The sequence below is a fragment of the Arachis duranensis genome, chromosome 7, assembly GCF_000817695.3.
Source record: "Arachis duranensis cultivar V14167 chromosome 7, aradu.V14167.gnm2.J7QH, whole genome shotgun sequence".
Classification (NCBI taxonomy): Eukaryota; Viridiplantae; Streptophyta; class Magnoliopsida; order Fabales; family Fabaceae; genus Arachis; species Arachis duranensis.
This window is the reverse complement of record NC_029778.3, coordinates 42,775,451-42,787,094: the sequence shown is the minus strand read 5'-3', so window position 1 is coordinate 42,787,094 and position 11,644 is coordinate 42,775,451. Positions and strand designations below refer to the sequence as shown.

The following is an 11,644-nucleotide window of genomic DNA, read 5'->3' as shown; positions in this document are numbered from 1 at the left end:
TTAATTAGGATTAGATATAAAAGGGAAAAGAATCAGTCCTTCGGGTTAATCTCTTCTCTTCTACCTCGTTTTGCAATTTACAGTTTTCCAAATCCTAGTTTTCTCTCTAAACCATGAGCAGCTAAACCTCCACTATTAAGGTTAGGAGCTCTATCTATTGCATGGATTGATACTATTATTTTTCTATTTTAATTCATGTACTAATTTCAATTCAAGAATTGTTTTCGTTCTTTATCTTATGAATTTGGGTGGAACGGAAGTATGACCCTTGTTCTAATTGAGTTCTTGTATAACTTGGAAAAGCTCTTTATTTGAACAACAGCTTGAAAACAACTTCTCCTAAATTTCTAATTATCTAGACTTAACAAGATACCTGACATATAATCCTCTTATATTCGGGTAATTAGAGTTTTTGTGGCATATAAACTAGAATTGAACATCACCTTCTAATTGGAATTAAGTGACCAATGAATTGGCAGTTGATGAAGGATAGAGGAGACTAAAAAGGTCTAAGAAATTAGGGTTTAGTCACATATAATTTGTCATGAATTGAATCTTGCTTGATTAAAATAGTTGGTAAGAAAAGCTAATCTGGAAGATTGATATCTCTGAAGCCTTAACTGTTTCTCCATATATACTTCACACCAGTTTTCTGCTTGCTTTCTGATTTTTTGGATTTACTGTTTTATGTTTTTGAACTCTTAAAACACCATTTTTTATTTGTCTAACTAAGTAGATCACTTAACCATTGTTTCTTAATCCATCAATCCTCGTGGGATCGACCCTCATTCACTTGAGGTACTACTTGGTGCCACCCAGTGCACTTGCCGGTTAGTTTGTGGGTTATAAATTCTGCACCACCTACGAGCCAGTTTTCGTTGAGAGCTGACATACCCCACTTGGCTATCAAATGTGGTTCTAGTCCGGAAGCCAAACGGTAAGTGGAGGATGTGCGTCGATTACTCAGATCTTAACAAGGCTTGTCTCAAGGACTCCTTCCTACTGCCCAACATTGACACCATGTCGACTCCTCATCCGGGTATAACTACTTGAGCTTCATGGATGCATATTTCAGGTACAACCAGATATCGATGCATCCACTAGACGAGGAAAAAACAGCATTCATTACCCTGGATGGCATTTACTGCTATATGGTGACGCCTTTTGATCTAAAGAACGCGGGGGCCCTGTACCAACGGTTAATGACAAAAATCTTCCATAATCATATCGGCAAGACGATAGAAGTATATGTGGATGATATGCTCATCAAAATTGCTGAGTCGTGAACACTACTAGATCACATCCGTCAGATCTTCGGATCCCTACATGAACACAAGATGCGCCAAACTCCGGCAAAGTGTGCCTTCGCAATGGAAGCGGGTAAGTTCATCGGGTCTATTCTAACCTAGTGAGGGGTCAAAGCCAACTCGGAGAAATATGACACAATTATCCGGATGGCCAGCCTAGGGTCCATCAAAGATGTTCAAAGACTATCAGGGAGACTTACGGCCCTTTCAGGATTTCTCGGGGTCTCGGTGCAAAGGACTCTTCCCTTATTCAACTTGATGAAAAAGGGGATCGCCTTCCAATGGACAGAGGAGTGCAAAATTTCTTTCCAACACTATAAGAAACTTTTGTCGGAGCCACCAGTGTTGTCAAAACCACAAGTTGGAGAGCCATTATATCTATACTTGGTGATCTCAGACGAAACCATGGGCACGGTGCTCATAAGGGAAGTCGAGAGCCGACAGCTCCCGGTACACTTGATTAGCAAGTTTTCCAAAACATGAAAAATTATACTTGCGATTGGAAAAATTAGCTTTTGCCTTACTCGTCTCATCTCGACGGCTTAGGCAATACTTCTAAAGCCAACCGATCGTGGTATGGATCAACTATCTCATCAGGCAGGTGCTGTAGAAACCTGAACTAAAGGAGAAAATGATAACGTGGTCAATCAGGCATGCTATCAAATCCCTAGCCATGGCTGACTTCTTGGACGAGATGGCCAATCCCGATGCCGATCTTCGCCTTAATAGTGGAAACTCCATGTAGATAGAGCCTCCAATAATGTCTCAGGCGGGGCGGGGTGATTCTGGAAAACTGAGATAGGCTTTTGTATGAGCAATATATCAAATACAAATTCCCAATGTCGAACAATCAAGCTGAGTACGAAGTCATCTTAGCTGGGCTCTTATTAGCCAGGGAACTCAGGGTTGAAAGTTTGCTCGTCAAAAGCGATTCGTATGTGGTCACATCACAGATCAAAAGTACCTACCAAGCCCGGAATCTACTCCTCCAAAAGTACTTAGAAAAAGCTAGAGAATTGGATGCAAGCTTTGGAAAGATGATAGTTCAGCATGTTCCCCAAGAAAGAAACGCTATGGCAGACTTGCTAACAAAGTTGGCCAGTACCAAGACCTCGGGAAGTAATCACTCTCTCATCCACAAGGCAGTCAAAGAACCGTTGGTAACCTTAGTGGTGGGCGTAGTAAAGGACGCCAACTGGAACACGCCCATCTGATAATACTTGGAGGAGGGAAAGCTTCCCGATGATGCATCGAAACAAAAACAGGTGAAAATATAGGCTGTCAAATACACGATAATCCAGGGAACTTTATACTAAAGGCAAGCTTTCCAACCCTTCCTGAAATGCCTATGTCCTGAACAGACAGATTATGTGATGAGGGAGATTCACAAAAGATGCTGCATCCATCATATGGGGGGGAGGGCTCGCTCAAAAAGTCGTAAGGGTGGTGCACGAAATTGTGATACACAATGGCGCCAACAACTTGGTACACACAATTGTAATCTCAACTCTTTTTCACAACTTCGCACAACTAACCAGCAAGTGCACTGGGTCGTCCAAGTAATAAACCTTACGTGAGTAAGGGTCGATCCCACAGAGATTGTCGGCTTAAAGCAAGCTATGGTTACCTTGTAAATCTCAGTTAGGCGGATTCAAATGGTTATGAAGTTTTAATAATTAAAAAGATAAATAAAACATAAAGTAAAGATAGAGATACTTATGTAATTCATTGGTGAGAATTTCAGATAAGTGCATAGAAATGCTTTGTTCCTGTTGGATCTCTGTTTTCCTACTGCCTTCATCCAATCCTTCATACTCCTTTTCCATGGCAAGCTGTATGTTAGGAATCACCGTTGTCAATGGCTATTTCCCGTCCTCTCAGTAAAAATGGTCCAAATGTGCTGTCACCGCCCGGCTAATCATCTGTCGGTTCTCGATCATGTTGGAATAGAATCCAGTGATCCTTTTGCGTCTGTCACTACGCCCAACACTCGCGAGTTTGAAGCTCGTCACATTCATCCCTTCCCAGATCCTACTCGGAATACCACAGACAAGGTTTAGACTTTCCAGATCTCAGGAATGGCTGCCAATAATTCTAGCTTATACCACGAAGACTCCGATCTTTCGGAATGGAGGCTAAGAGATATACGCTCGATCTAAGGTAGAACGGGAGTGGTTGTCAGCCACGCGTTTATAGGTTGAGAATAGGGATGAGTGTCACAAATCATCACATTCATCATGTTGAAGTGCAAGCGAATATCTTAGAATAAAAATAAGCATGAATTGAATAGAAAACAGTAGTACTTTGCATTAATACTTGAGGAACAGCAGAGCTCCACACCCCTAATCTATGGTGTGTAGAAACTCCACCATTGAAATTACATAAGAACAAGGTCTAGGCATGAAAGAGAGATTCCAAGGTTCCAAGATGAAAATACAATAGTAAAAGGTCCTATTTATAATGAAACTAGCTACTAGGGTTTACAGAACTAGGTAAATGATGCAGAAATCCACTTCCGAGCCCACTTGGTGTGTGCTTGGACTGAGCATTGAGCTTTACACGTGTAGAGGTCTTCCTTGGAGTTAAACACCAGCTTTGGTGCCAGTTTGGGCTTTTAACTCCAACTTTTATGCCAATTCTGGTATTTTGACGCCAGAAAAGGCGGAGAACTGGCATTTTGACGCCATTTTACATCGTCAAAACTCGTGCAAAATATGGACTATTATATATTGCTGAAAATCCCTAGATGTCTATGTTCCAACTCAATTGAGAACGCGCCATTTGGAGTTCTGCAGCTCCAGAAAATCCACTTCGAGTGCAGAGAGGTCAGAATCGAACAGCATCTGCAGTCCTTTGTCAGCCTCTAAATCATATTTTTGCTCAGGTCCCTCAATTTCAGCCAGAAAATACCTAAAATCACAGAAAAACACACAAACTCATAGTAAAGTCCAGAAATGTAAATTTTGCATAAAACTAATAAAATATCCCAAAAAGTAGCTAGATCCTACTAAAAACTACCTAAAAACAATGCCAAAAAGCGTATAAATTATCCGCTCATCACAACACCAAACTTAAATTGTTGCTTGTCCCCAAGCAACTGAAATCAAAATAGGATAAAAAGAAGAGAATATACAATGAATCCCACAGTATCAATGAAACTTAGTTCTAATTAGATGAGCGGTGCTTGTAGCTTTTTGCTTCTGAACAGTTTTGGCATCTCACTTTTTCCTTTGAAATTCAGAATGATTGGCATCTATAGGAACTTAGAATTTTAGATAGTTTTATTGATTCTCCTAGTTCAGTACGTTGATTGTTGAACACAGCTACTTTATGAGTCTTGGCCGTGACCCTAAGCACTTTGTTTTCCAGTATTACCACCGGATATATAAATGCCACAGACACAAAACTGGGTGAACCTTTTCAGATTGTGACTCAGCTTTGCTAAAGTCCCCAGTTAGAGGTGTTCAGAGTTCTTAAGCATAATCTTTTGCTTTGGATCACGACTTTAACCACTCAGTCTCAAGCTTTTCACTTGGACCTGCATGCCACAAGCACATGGTTAGGGACAGCTTGATTTAGCCACTTAGGCCTGGATTTTATTTTCTTGGACCCTCCTATCCATTAATGCTCATTGGATCTTTTTTACCATTGCCTTTTGGTTTAAAGGGCTATTGGCTTTTTCTGCTTGTTTTTTCTTTTCTCTCTCTTTTTTTGCCATATATATTTATTTTTTTCACTGCTTTTTCTTGCTTCAAGAATCAATTTCATGATTTTTCAGATTATCAATAACATTTCTCTTTGTTCATCATTCTTTCAAGAGCCAACAACTTTAACATTCATAAATAACAAGATCAAAAAAATGCACTATTCAAGCATTCATTCAAAGAACAAAAGGTATTGCCACCACATTAAAATAATTAAACTAGTTTCAAGATAAAATTTGAAATCTAAGTACTTCTTGTTCTTTTGCAATTAAGCACATTTTTCATTTAAGAGAGGTGAAGGATTCATGGAGTTATTCATAGCTTTAAGACATAGACACTAGACATTAATGATCACGTAGTGAAGACACAAACATAGATAGAACATACAGCATAAAGCCGAACAACAGAAAAATAAATAGACAAGGAGATTAAGGAATGAGTCCACCTTAGTGAGGGTGGCGTCTTCCTCCTCTTGAAGAACCAATGGTTCTCTTGAGCTCCTCTATGTCTCTTTCTTGTTTTTGTTGCTCCTCCCTCATAGCTCTTTGATCTTCTCTAATCTCATGGAGAATGATGGAGTGCTCTTGGTGTTCCACCCTTAATTGGTCCATGTTGTAACTCAATCTTTCCAAAGAAGTGTTGAGTAGCTCCCAATAATTGTGTAGAGGAAATTGCATCCCTTGAGGCATCTCAGGGATTTCTTGATAAGGGACTTCCTCATGCTCTTGTTGAGTGCCATGAATGGGCTCTCTAGTTTGCTCCATCCTCTTCTTAGTGATGGGCTTGTCCTCTTCAATGAGGATGTCTCCCTCTATGACAATCCCAGCTGAATAGCAAAGGTGACATATGAGATAAGGAAAGGCTAATCTTGCCAAAGATGAGGACTTGTCGACCACCTTGTAGTGTTCTAGAGGTATGATTTTATGAATTTCTACTTCCTCTCCAATCATGATACTATGGATCATGATGGCCCAATCCACAGTTACCTCAGATCGGTTGCTAGTGGGAATGATAGAGCATTGGATGAACTCCAACCATCCTCTAGCCACAGGCTTAAGATCTGGTCTTCTCAATTGAACCGGGTTGCCTCTTGAGTCTCTTTTCCATTGAGCTCTTTCTACACATATGTCCATGAGGACTTGGTCCAACCTTTGATCAAAGTTGACCCTTCTAGTGTATGGGCATGCGTTTTATTCCATCATTGGCAAGTTGAACGCTAGCCTCACGTTTTCCGGACTGAAATTTAAGTATTTTCCCTGAACCATTGTAAGCCAATTCTTTGGGTTTGGGTTCATACTTTGATCATGGTTCTTAGTGATCCATGCGTTTGCATAGAACTCTTGAACCATTAAGATTTTGACTTGTTGAATGGGGTTGGCAAGAACTTCCCAACCTCTTCTTCGGATCTCTTGTCGGATCTCCAGATATTCGCCCTTTTTTAGCCTAAAAGGGACCTCAGGGATCACCTTATTCTTGGCCACAACTTTATAGAAGTGGTCTTAATGGACCTTTGAGATTAATCTCTCTATCTTCCATGACTCAGAGGTGGAGGCAGTTGCCTTCCCTTTCCTCTTTCTAGAGGCTTCTCTGGCCTTAGGTGCCATAAATGATTATGGAAAAACAAAAAGTAATGTTTTACCACACCAAACTTAAAAATTTGCTCGTCCCCGAGCAAAAGAAGAAAGAAAGATGTAGAAGAAGAAGAAAATGGAGGAGATGGAGGGTGTATATGGTTCGGCCAAGGGGAGGGGAAGGTGTGTATGATGTGTGAAAATGAAGGAGTTGAGAGGGGTATTTATAGGAAAAGGAAAGGATAGTGGCCGAAAGGTTTGGGTGGGTTTAGGAGAGAAATGGTTTTGAATTTTGAAGGTGGGTGGGGGTTTTTGGGGAAGAGTTAAGGAAGTGATTGGTGAAGGGTATTTGGGGAAGAGATATGGAGGTGATTGGTGAAGGGTATTTGGTGAAGAGTGTTGTAGAAAGGTGTGAAGAGGAGAGAGAGTGAGTTGAGGTTGGTGGGGATCCTATGGGGTCTACAGATCCTGAGGGGTCAAGGAATTCTCATCCCTGCTCCATTTGGGCGTTTAAAATGCCTTAGGGTGCAATTCTGGCGTTTAAACGCCAGTGTGCTGCCCTGTTCTGGCGTTTAAACACCAGCTTTCCTTCCTGTTCTAGCGTCTGAACGCCAGTTTATTGCCCTATTTTGGCGTTTAAATGCCAGTCTGGTGTCCTATTCTGACGTTTAAACGCCCAGAAAGGTGCCAGATACTGGCGTTTAAACACCAGTAATAATGCTGTTTTTGATTTTTTTCTTTATTTTTGTAATTGTCTTTGTGACTTCACATGATCATCAACCTAAAAGAAAACAAAATAATATAGATAAAATTAAAATAAAATTGGGTTGCCTCCTAATAAGCACTTCTTTAATGTCAATAGCTTGATAGTGAACTCTCATGGAGCCTCACAGATGATCAGAGTATGGTTGAGATCTCTCAATACCAAACTTAGAGTTTGGCTATGGCCTCCCAACACCAAACTTAGAGTTTAAATATGGGGGCTCTGTTTGACTCTGTATAGGGAAAATCTCTTCATGCTTACTCTCCATGGTTACAGATGGAGAACCTTGAGTCTTTACTACAAGGCATTCTTCATTCGCATGAAGGATCAACTCTCCTCTGTCAACATTAATCACATCTCTTGCTGTGGCTAGGAAAGGTCTTCCAAGGATGATGGATTCATCCTCATCCCTCCTAGTGTCTAGGATTATGAAATCAGCAGGGAAGTAAAGGCCTTCAAACTTTACTAGCACGTCCTCTACTAGTCCATAAGCCTTTTTTATATAGTTATCTGCCATCCCTAATGAAAATTTGGCAGCCTGTACCTCATAGATTCCCAGTTTCTCCATTTCAGAGAGGGGCATCATGTTTATCCCTGACCCCAGGTCACACAGAGCTTTTTCAAAGGTCATGGTGTCTATGGTATAGGGTATTAAGAATTTACCAGGATCCTGTTTCTTTTGAGGTAAATTTTGCTGAACCAATGTATTCAGTTCATTGGTGAGCAAGGGAGGCTCTTCCTCCCAAGTCTCATTACCAAATAGCTTGGCATTCAGCTTCATAATTGCTCCTAAATATTGGACAACTTGCCCTTCAACAATGTCTTCATCCTCTTCAGAAGATGAATAGTCATCAGAGCTCATGAATGGTAAAAGTAGGTCCAAGGGAATCTCTATGGTCTCTATATGAGCCTCAGATTCCTTTGGTTCCTCATTAGGGGATTCTGTACTGACCATTGGACGTCCTCTGAGGTCTTCCTCATTAGGATTCACGTCCTCCTCCTCCTCTAAGGTTTCGGCCATGTTGATTATATCAATGGCCTTGCACTCTCCTTTGGGATCTCTTCTATATTGCTTGGGAGAGTGCTAAGAGGAGTTTCAGTAACCCTTTTACTCAGCTGGCCCACTTGTGCTTCCAAATTTCTAATGGAGGATCTTGTTTTAGTCATGAAACTAAGAGTGGCCTTAGATAGATCAGAGACTATATTTGCTAAGTTAGAAGAATTCTGCTCAGAATGATCTGTCTGTTGCTGAGATGATGATGGGAAAGGTTTGCTATTGCTAAACCTGTTTCTTCCACCATTGTTATTATTGAAGCCTTGCTTCGATTGATCCTTCCATGAAAAATTTGGATGATTTTTTCATGAAGGATTATAGGTGTTTCCAAAGGCTTCACCCATGTAATTCACCTTTGCCATTGCAGGGTTCTCAGGATCATAAGCTTCTTCTTCAGAAGATACTTCTTTAGTACTGTTGGATGCATTTTGCAATCCATTCAGACTCTGAGAGATCATATTGACTTGTTGGGTCAATATCTTATTCTGAGCTAGTATGGCATTCAGAGCATCAATTTCAAGAACTCCTCTCTTTTGAGGCGTCCCATTACTCACAGGATTTCTCTCAGAGGTATACATGAACTGGTTATTTGCAACCATTTCAATAAGTTCCTGAGCTTCTGCAGGCATTTTCTTTAGATGAATGGATCCACCTGCAGAGTGGTCCAGTGACATCTTGGAAAATTCAGACAGACCATCATAGAATATATCTAATGTGGTCCATTCTGAAAGCATGTCAGAAGGACACTTTTTGGTCAGCTGCTTGTATCTTTCCCAAGCTTCATAGAGGGATTCACCTTCTTTCTGTCTGAAGGTTTGAACATCTACTCTAAGCTTGCTCAACTTTTGAGGAGGAAAGAACTTAGCTATGAAAGCTGTGACCAGCTTATCCCAAGAGTCCATGCTATCTCTGGGTTGTGAGTCCAACCATGTTCTAGCTCTGTCTCTTACAGCAAAAGGGAAAAGCATAAGCTTGTAAACTTCAGGATCAACTCCATTGGTCTTAACAGTATCACAGATTTGCAAGAACTCAGTTAAGAACTGATAAGGGTCTCCTGATGGAAGTCCATAAAACTTGCAGTTCTGTTGCAGTAGAGAAACTAATTGAGGCTTTAGCTCAAAATTGTTTGCGCCTATGGTAGGGATTGAGATGCTTCTTCCATAGAAGTTGGAAGTAGGTGTAGTAAAATCACCAAGCATCTTCCTTGCATTGTTGTTTGGTTCGGCCATAATTTTTTCTTTTGCTGCTTTCTTTTCGAAAATTTCAGTGAGGTCCTCTTCAGAGTTTTTTGCTTTAGCTGCTCTTAGCTTCCTCTTCAGAGTCCTTTCAGGTTCAGGATCAGTTTCAACAAGTATGCCTTTATCTTTGTTCCTGCTCATATGAAAGAGAAGAAAACAAAGAAAATATGGAATCCTCTATGTCACAGTATAGAGATTCCTTGAGGTGTCAGAGGAAAACAAGAATGGAAGGTAGGTAAGGAGGAATTCAAACACACAAAGAGAGATGGAGTTCGAATTGACAATGGAGGAGGAATGTTAGTGTTTAAATAGAAAAAGATAAGAGAGGGGGGGAGAATTTTCGAAAATAAAAAGAATAAAATTTAAAATAAATTTTTGAAAAATTGGTTGTGGTTTTGAAAAAGATAAGAAATAGTAAAACAAACAAAAAGTCAATTAGTTAACTGAAAAAGATTTGAAAATCAATTTTGAGAAGATAAGCAGTTAGAAAAGATTTTGAAATTGATTTTGAAAAAGATATTATTTGAAAAAGATATGTTTGAAAAGATATGATTAAAATTTATTTTGAAAAAGATTTGAAAAGGAAATTAAAAGATTTGATTTTTTTTGAAAAATATATGTTTGAAAAGATATGATTTTGAAAAAGATATGATTAAAAACATTTGATTTGAAAAAGATTTGATTTTGAAAAAATATGAAGATTTGAAAAAGATTTGATTTGAAAACAAAATTCCTCTCCTTGTGTCATCTTGGCGTTAAACGCCCAGGAGCTGCATGTTTTGGGTGTTTAACGCCCAATAGCTGCATGGTTTGGGCATTTAAACACCCAGCCTGGTACCCTGGCTGGCGTTTAAATGCCAGTTTTCCTTCTTTACTGGGCGTTTTGAATGCCCAACTTTTTCTCTGTAATTCCTCTGCTTTATGTTCTTGGATCTTCATTTTGCCAAATCCTTTATTCAAGAAGATATGTTTTCATTTTTGAAAAACAACAAAATGAGTTAAAACATATAACTCTTGGATCAAAACACAAGATATATGCAAGAACATTATGAACGTCAAGATGAACACAAAGAACAATCTTGAAGATCAAGCTGAACATCAAGAACTCAGTTTTCTTAATGAAAGAAAACATGGAGGACACCAAACTTAGAACTTTCTCATGTTTGGGCCATATGAATGCAAGAATGCATATGTAGAACATCATGCAGTGCAAATCAATAAATCATGAAGATCAAACAAGGCAATTCATCAAGAACGACTTGAAGATCATCAAGAACACAATGCATGTTGGTGCGCGAAATTGTGAACAATACTTTTCACAACTCTCATAATCCCCGGTCATGAACCCCAAGAACTTGGTGTTCAATACCATGGCATTACACAACTTCGCACAACTAACCAGCAAGTGCACTGGGTCGTCCAAGTAATAAACCTTACGCGAGTAAGGGTCGATCCCACGGAGATTGTTAGTATGAAGCAAGCTATGGTCATCTTGTAAATCTTAGTCAGGCAAACTCAAATGGATATGGTGATGAACGCATAAAAACATAAAGATAGAGATAGAGATACTTATGTAATTCATTGGTAGGAACTTCAGATAAGCGCATGAAGATGCCTTCCCTTCCGTCTCTCTGCTTTCCTACTGTCTTCATCCAATCCTTCTTACTCCTTTCCATGGCAAGCTTATGTAGGGTTTCACCATCGTCAATGGCTACCTCCCATCCTCTCAGTGAAAACGATTGCATATGCTCTGTCACAGCACACGGAATTCAGCTGTCGGTTCTCGGTCAGGCCGAAATAGAATCCATCGATTCTTTTGCGTCTGTCACTAACGCCCCGCCTGCTAGGAGTTTGAAGCACGTCACAGTCATTCAATCATTGAATCCTACTCAGAATACCACAGACAAGGTTAGACCTTCCGGATTCTCTTGAATGCCGCCATCAGTTCTAGCCTATACCACGAAGACTCTGATCTAACGGAATGGTTGGCTCGGTTGTCAGGCGAGC

The 11,644-nt window shown here is 40.0% G+C and overlaps 1 non-coding gene across 1 annotated transcript; it reads left to right on the top strand.

Annotated features, from left to right (window-relative positions):
• The first annotated feature begins 9,127 nt into the window (after positions 1-9,127).
• On the top strand, positions 9,128-9,235 carry LOC127740871 (small nucleolar RNA R71). Its single transcript, XR_008001727.1, has one exon. It is a non-coding gene; the product is annotated as a small nucleolar RNA R71 (small nucleolar RNA).
• The last annotated feature ends 2,409 nt before the right edge of the window (positions 9,236-11,644 follow it).